At 41.7% G+C, this 6,901-nt stretch overlaps 4 non-coding genes across 4 annotated transcripts; 2 read left to right on the top strand and 2 right to left on the bottom strand.

The window, feature by feature from the left end:
- The first annotated feature begins 1,818 nt into the window (after positions 1–1,818).
- On the top strand, positions 1,819–1,891 carry trnar-acg (transfer RNA arginine (anticodon ACG)). Its single transcript has one exon. It is a non-coding gene; the product is annotated as a tRNA-Arg (tRNA).
- A 659-nt stretch (positions 1,892–2,550) lies between these two features.
- Positions 2,551–2,623, top strand: trnar-acg (transfer RNA arginine (anticodon ACG)). The gene has a single exon. It is a non-coding gene; the product is annotated as a tRNA-Arg (tRNA).
- Positions 2,624–3,034: 411 nt separating this feature from the next.
- trnar-acg (transfer RNA arginine (anticodon ACG)) lies at positions 3,035–3,107 on the bottom strand. Its single transcript has one exon. It is a non-coding gene; the product is annotated as a tRNA-Arg (tRNA).
- A 959-nt stretch (positions 3,108–4,066) lies between these two features.
- trnar-acg (transfer RNA arginine (anticodon ACG)) lies at positions 4,067–4,139 on the bottom strand. Its single transcript has one exon. It is a non-coding gene; the product is annotated as a tRNA-Arg (tRNA).
- Between the last annotated feature and the right edge of the window lie 2,762 nt (positions 4,140–6,901).

The raw sequence follows: 6,901 nt of genomic DNA, 5'->3' as shown, positions 1-6,901 counted from the left end.
ACTGGAGATGCGGAAACTCTTTACTGCTTGAGGAATGAGCAAAGGGTCAATGGTATTTATGTATCTGCCTGCATACATGTGCATATGCCATTGAGACACTATTTACTTAAACCATCATAAAGCAGCTATTTATAATCCTGTCACATTAACGTCAATAGACCAGACCCTATTCAAGTTCCCTCAACCACGACAGAGCGGCCACCACCCTTTATCTGCCCATCTCCTCCTTTCTCTGCAACTCTTTCTCTGTGTCATATTCAAAGCCGACCTCTTAACCCCATGGTGACCCTGCTGCCCCCATCAGTGGCACGCTGAATGGGCTACAGGAAAAACACCACCTCGCAACCTGCAGGAAGCCCCCGACCTTTAACCTCACCACCTCCCTTTAGGGCTGCACTAAAGCCAGAAGGGTTTTATTTTTTACACAGGAGGTGACACTTTTCCACAGCAGCTGACATCATCAACTCATCAGCACGCCTGTGTTACCTCTCAGCTCACACAAGACCCCTGGCAATGACCTGGTACACTTATACACTTTCACAAGCAACCATTCAGTCACCACTTAACAGCAGAAAGACACATTTTAGGCACATTTGACGGAAGTGTGACTGCTTACTTGCAAAATTATGTAGAAGAGTACTCTTTGCTTTGGTCTGGCGGGCCAGTGGTGTGATGGCTAAAGTGTCAAGCCAAAGATCAGAAGATTCTTGGTTTGGGACTCTTGGCTACCTTATGAAACTTTTTAGTGCCTATAGTGCACATGTGTCAAGCCACGTGCCATGGAGAGCCACTGCAGGTTTTCACTCCAACCATAAATGCCACCATGTGATTTCACTGATTATATCCTCCTCTCTGCTTGAAGGTAAGGTAATCAGTGAAATCACCTGGTGGCGTTTTTAGTTGGAATGAAAAGGTGCAGCCTCTTGGCCCTCATGCACGCACATGGTTTGACACTGATGCAACAGCGGTTGCTGAACAGAGTGCAGATTGGGCCACATATTTTTGGCCAAGCCCCACCTGAGCACAAGAGCATAGCAACGGAGCCTGACCCAATCCCAACAGGCATCCTGTCTTCATGTCCGGACCTGACCCGAGCCCCAGATTTTGCTTGTCCTCCATCACTAGGTTACATTTACTGCCTAAAATAGCCTATGTGTTGCCTTCAGCGTTGTGACGTAAACTCCAACACTGTACAAGCAGTCGCCCAGAACAGACAGTGCGTCCATCATTTTTGTTTATTTTACACTAGAGTTTCACTGAAATAACGCCGACATAACCAAACTTGACCCGAACCGAACATGAGCATTAATCCCCACCTGGTAAGGGGGGGGGCTGTCAAATCAGTTGAAGTGAAATAAACAACATATAGTACTTCTGTAATATTTCATTCTCAAAGGTGTTGCATGCCTGAATTGTGTGATTACATTCCTTTGCTTAGAAAGGGTTATGTGACAGTAGCACAAACATCTGTTTGCCATGAGAAAGGTTCTCTAACAATCCAGTTTAGACAAGTAATATGTGGGTTACAAAATAAACTTGAGAGTGGTGCAAGCTCTAAAGCCAGGAGTTGTTCACAGGAGGTGACACTTTTCCGCACCAGCTGTCCTGGGACAAATCAGCACTGCTGTGTTACCTCTGCTGTGGCATGGGTGCAGCAATGACCTGGCACACTTTCACAAGTAAGTACTCAGTTGTAACTCACACACAGAATATGAAAATTGGAATTTCTTTCTCTTCATTTGGTTTACGTACACACGTGTAACTCCTGGGTGGCTCTCTGAAAAATTGACTGGCAGAGTACATATTGCACATTGCAGCGGGCCAGTGGCGCAATGGATAACGCGTCTGACTACGGATCAGAAGATTCTAGGTTCGACTCCTGGCTGGCTCGTGGAAAGCTTTTAGGAGGGCATGTGGTGGTTGTTCCCTAAACCAGCAGTCATTTCTCAGGTAACATACTTAACCCCAACATGTTCTAGAGCACTACTAAGTGATTAGTCCCTCCTCTCTGCTTGAAGGTGAGGAAATTAGTGAAATCTCCCGGTGCAGTTCTTGGTTGGAATGAAAACCTGCAGCCTTTTGGCCCTCCTGCTCTAGAACATGTTGGCGTGAAGTATGGTACTCACAGATACACTTTTAGCCTGAGAAATGACAGTTGTACATTTACAGAATATGAGGTAACACTTTACAATAAGAGTACAACAATTAACATTAGTTAATGCCGTAATAAACATTAAGTAACAGGTAATAAACATTAAATAACGTGCTAATGCTGTTCATGCTAAGGTATTAATTTATATGTTATTTAAGGGTTATTATAGATATTATTAACATTAGTAAATGCCATAAATAATCATTAACTAACAGTTAATTAACCATTACGGCATTAACTAGCGTTAACTAACGTTAATTGTTGTGCTCTGATTGTAAAGTGTTACCGAATATGAAAAATGGAATTTCTTTCTCTTCATCTGGCTTATGTATGTGCATGTAACTCCTGGGTGGCTCTCTGAAAAATTGACTGGCAGAGTATATATTGCACATTGCACCGGGCCAGTGGCGCAATGGATAACGCGTCTGACTACGGATCAGAAGATTCTAGGTTCGACTCCTGGCTGGCTCGTGGAATGCTTTTAGGAGGGCATGTTGAAGTTGTTCCCTAAACCAGCAGTCATTTCTCAGGTAACATACTTAACCCCAACATGTTCTAGAGCACTACCAAGTGATTAGTCCCATGGAGGGCCAAGAGGCTGCAGGTTTTCATTCCAACCAAAACCTCCACCAGGTGATTTCACTGATTAGTCCCGCCTCTCTGCTTTAAGGTGAGGTCATCAGTGAAATCACCTGGTGGAGTTTTTGGTTGGAATGAAAACCTGCAGCCTCGTGGCCCTCCATGGCACCAGTTTGACACCCATGCTCTAGAACATGTTGGGGTTAAGTATGTTACTCACAGATACACTTTTCGCCTGAGAAATGACTGCTGGTTTAGAGAACAACTTCAACAACCACCACATTCCCTCCTAAAAGCTTTCCACGAGCCAGCCAGGAGTCGAACCTAGAATCTTCTGATCCGTAGTCAGACGCGTTATCCATTGCGCCACTGGCCCGATGCATTGGGCAATATATACTCTGCCAGTCAATTTTTCAGAGAGCCACCCAGGAGTTACATGCACATACGTAAGCCAGATGAAGAGAAAGAAATTCCATTTTTCATATTCGGTAACACCTTACAATCAGAGCACAACAATTAACGTTAGTTAACGTTAGTTAATGCCGTAATGGTTAATTAACTGTTAGTTAATGATTATTATGGCATTTACTAATGATAATAATATCTATAATAACCCTTAAATAACATATAAATTAATACCTTAGCATGAACAGCATTAGCACATGATTCTTAGACACATTAGCTAACGGTTAGTTAACTGTTACTTAATGTTTATTACCTGTTACTTAATGTTTATTACCTGTTACTTAATGTTTATTATGGCATTAACTAATGTTAATTGTTGTACTCTTATTGTAAAGTGTTACCTCATATTCTGTAAACGTACAACTGTCATTTCTCAGGCTAGAAGTGTATCTGTGAGTACCATACTTCACGCCAACATGTTCTAGAGCAGGAGGGCCAAAAGGCTGCAGGTTTTCATTCCAACCAAGAACTGCACTGGGTGATTTCACTGATTTCCTCACCTTCAAGCAGAGAGGAGGGACTAATCACTTAGTAGTGCTCTAGAACAGTGGTTCCCAACCCAGTCCTCAAGTACCCCCTGTCCTAGAGGTTTTTGTTTCAGCTCTACTCTTTCACACCTGATCCATTTAAGGGCTTCATACTGATTGGCTGAAACAGATCTACCTGAAGAGGGCGTGCATGAAGGTGCAAGGGCCTTAATTGGATCAGGTGTGAAAGAGTAGAGCTGAAACAAAAACCTCCAGGACAGGGGGTACTTGAGGACTGGGTTGGGAACCACTGCTCTAGAACATGTCGGGGTTAAGTATGTTACCTGAGAAATGACTGCTGGTTTAGGGAACAACTTCAACATGCCCTCCTAAAAGCATTCCACGAGCCAGCCAGGAGTCGAACCTAGAATCTTCTGATCCGTAGTCAGACGCGTTATCCATTGCGCCACTGGCCCACTTATGCACTTATATAAATGCATACACTCCTCGCTGCTTGAAGATGAGGTCATTAGTGAAATCACCTGGTGCGGTTTTGGTTGGAATGAAAACCTGCAGCCTCTTGGTCCTCCATGGCACATGGTTTGATGCCCCTGCTCTAGAGGTTATTAACAAATCAAGTGAGGGAAAATAAATGATGCCGTATGTTTAAGTTGGATGAAATGAGCAGCATAAAATCTGCACAACAGACGTTCTGTGAGTTTTATACCTCTGTTTCTCTCTCTCATTCTTTTTTAACTTGCACATGTAGATTAAAAAAAGCAGAAGAAGACGGCATAGGTTCTCTTTTGGGAGCAGGGGAAGGGGGATGGAGAGAGGAAGGAGTTGGAGGGAGGAACTGAAAAACAGGGATTACTGCCCTGCATTGTCCTGCTTCTAATCCTCCTCCTACTTCACACAAAACATTTGACACCTTTCAATGGCTGAGCCCAACACATCCAGTGACACATGCACACATTCACACACACACTCTCTCAGGCATGCACAAACTTGCCCACCACACACTCAGACACACATGGGGGGACACATGCGCACACTCGTGGAGACATATTCAATGTGCTCTCCAGCCTCGGTCCCCTCTGCTTCTCAGACGGCATGAAATCTGCCCTTCATTGGAAGTGGGAGCGCTCGTTTGTTACCCCCTCCCCTCCCTTTCCCTTTCCCCTTCCTCCTCGCTTTCATCCATTATCCATGGCTCCGCCCTCCTCTGGGGCCCCACAGTGCCTTTGTGCAGATCGATGGCCTGTGGCTGCAGCCTGGCAGCAGGGTTACTCAGAGTGCACTACACTCAGGGATGTCAAAAAAAAAAAAAAAAAAAAAACAGGGCAAAAAAATGTGCCAGTGTCAAAGTGAGTGCACCGTGTTATGTGGCTAACCAGCCCATGACCTTCAAATCCTAAGTGACTTCAAAACCACAAAACCCTGATTGTTTTCATTCATTAAAAGCATACAATCATGCTTCATTGCCTGCTGTTTGTGAATCATAGGCAAGTCTAACATTCATCATATTATTCCTGTGTGCTGTACTGAGGTCACGTTGTCCTTGTACCGTGTACATCAGTATCTAGGTAGACTAGTGCAAAAACTGTAAATTGTCAGTCATTTCTGCACCAATGTCATTATGAAGAAATCCTTTTCATTTCATGTTTACTTTCAAAGTAAACATGAATTTACTTCAAAGATTCATGAAAAGATTTTTTTTGCAAAATGAAACAACAATAAATTATGGCGCTTTTTTTGAAGCTAGCTGAGGGAGTTTGTTGGTTGAATCCACAAGATCTGAAAGCTTCTGAACGATTCAATATCTTTCAAGTGTAGACGATTCAATCTGATTCAAATTGGAGGAGTTTTTTTGACAGACATGAATGTGTTTTGGTGTATACATTCATCACATTTCTTATCATGATTAAAGTCGTTCTGTTTTCATTGCTGTAAGGGGCAGTTACACAGGTAAGGTGAAACCATGACGACCTTTTGACCTGTCACACGCTACTCCCTGCCTCCCATTTGGAAAGAATTTATTTTCTATTCCTTACTTCCTTTTCATTCCAGCAGCTCCACCCCCTTGTTGCCCCCTCCTGGGGCAGTTAAAGTGCAGCTGTTGCTCACAGCTCTCTATTATCCACCCCAAGGGGTGAACAGAATGGGGATGAGGAGGAGTGAAAAAAAGAGAGGAAAGTATGGGATGATATTTTAGCATTTCTGGGAAGGCGTGGGTGTAGTCCTGGATTACTTGAACAGGTGTTACCCCAGTTTCTTTCTGTCCCGCTCTCCTCCTTTCCCATAAAGAAAAAGAAGTTACATGTGCTATAGTTGAATATCTGTTAATGAGAGACACATGTCCTACATGTAAACAAGCACAAGACACATTTTGTCTATAGTTTGTATGGTTAGACCGTTTTTTGTTTTTTTGTTTTTTTTAATTAATAATCATCATGTCTCCACCCAGTTTGATTATGGGCTTTCCCTGAACAAAACAACATGAATTCCTTTTTTTTTTTTTATTTATTTATTTTTGTTATTTATTTATTTATTAATTTTTAGATAGATAACACCAAGTATTACAAGGTCTAATACAAGTTCCTGTATGAAATTTATATTTTAAAAATACAGAAAAGCAAAATACAATATAGATACAAAACTGCAATAACTAACTAACTAAATAAATAAATACAGCCAAATTAAACAAGAAATTCTTGCAACTAAAAACAAGCAAAATCAAAAAGAGAGAGATATTTTAAATAATAACAAATGTAAAACAGTTTTAACTCCTATTGGCAATTCAAACATTATTGTTTTGGCTTTCTTATAGAAATTCAAAATCAAATGTGTAAATTCAAAGTTGAGTGTGTAAAGTCAAATAACTCTATACAGGTGTATTCTATGAAAGAATACTAAACTTCCAACATAGAATGCAGCCTGTCAATAGCAAGTCAGCCAAATCAGGTGTGTAGATGGTCCTGTTGAGTTACCCCATCAAGACACTTGTCACTTTTCTTGGCAATATAGCAGGATGCAATGTGGCCAGAATGAAGCAGATAAAACCTGTAAATTATAGTTTCTGTGCAGTTTTATAGAAGTCCGATCTGTTCTACAACATCCTGCAGTTTATAATTTGAATTGCAAATACACTGCTTCCAAAAGCATCTTTACATGAATTGTGATACTTTTTTTTAAACTTCAACACCTAAATCACATGTTATGAAAATCTGTGCTGTCT

The sequence above is a fragment of the Myripristis murdjan genome, chromosome 6 (assembly GCF_902150065.1).
Source record: "Myripristis murdjan chromosome 6, fMyrMur1.1, whole genome shotgun sequence".
Lineage (NCBI taxonomy): Eukaryota > Metazoa > Chordata > Actinopteri > Holocentriformes > Holocentridae > Myripristis > Myripristis murdjan.
Note: the sequence above shows the minus strand (reverse complement) of the source record. Positions and strands in the feature narration are given on the sequence as shown.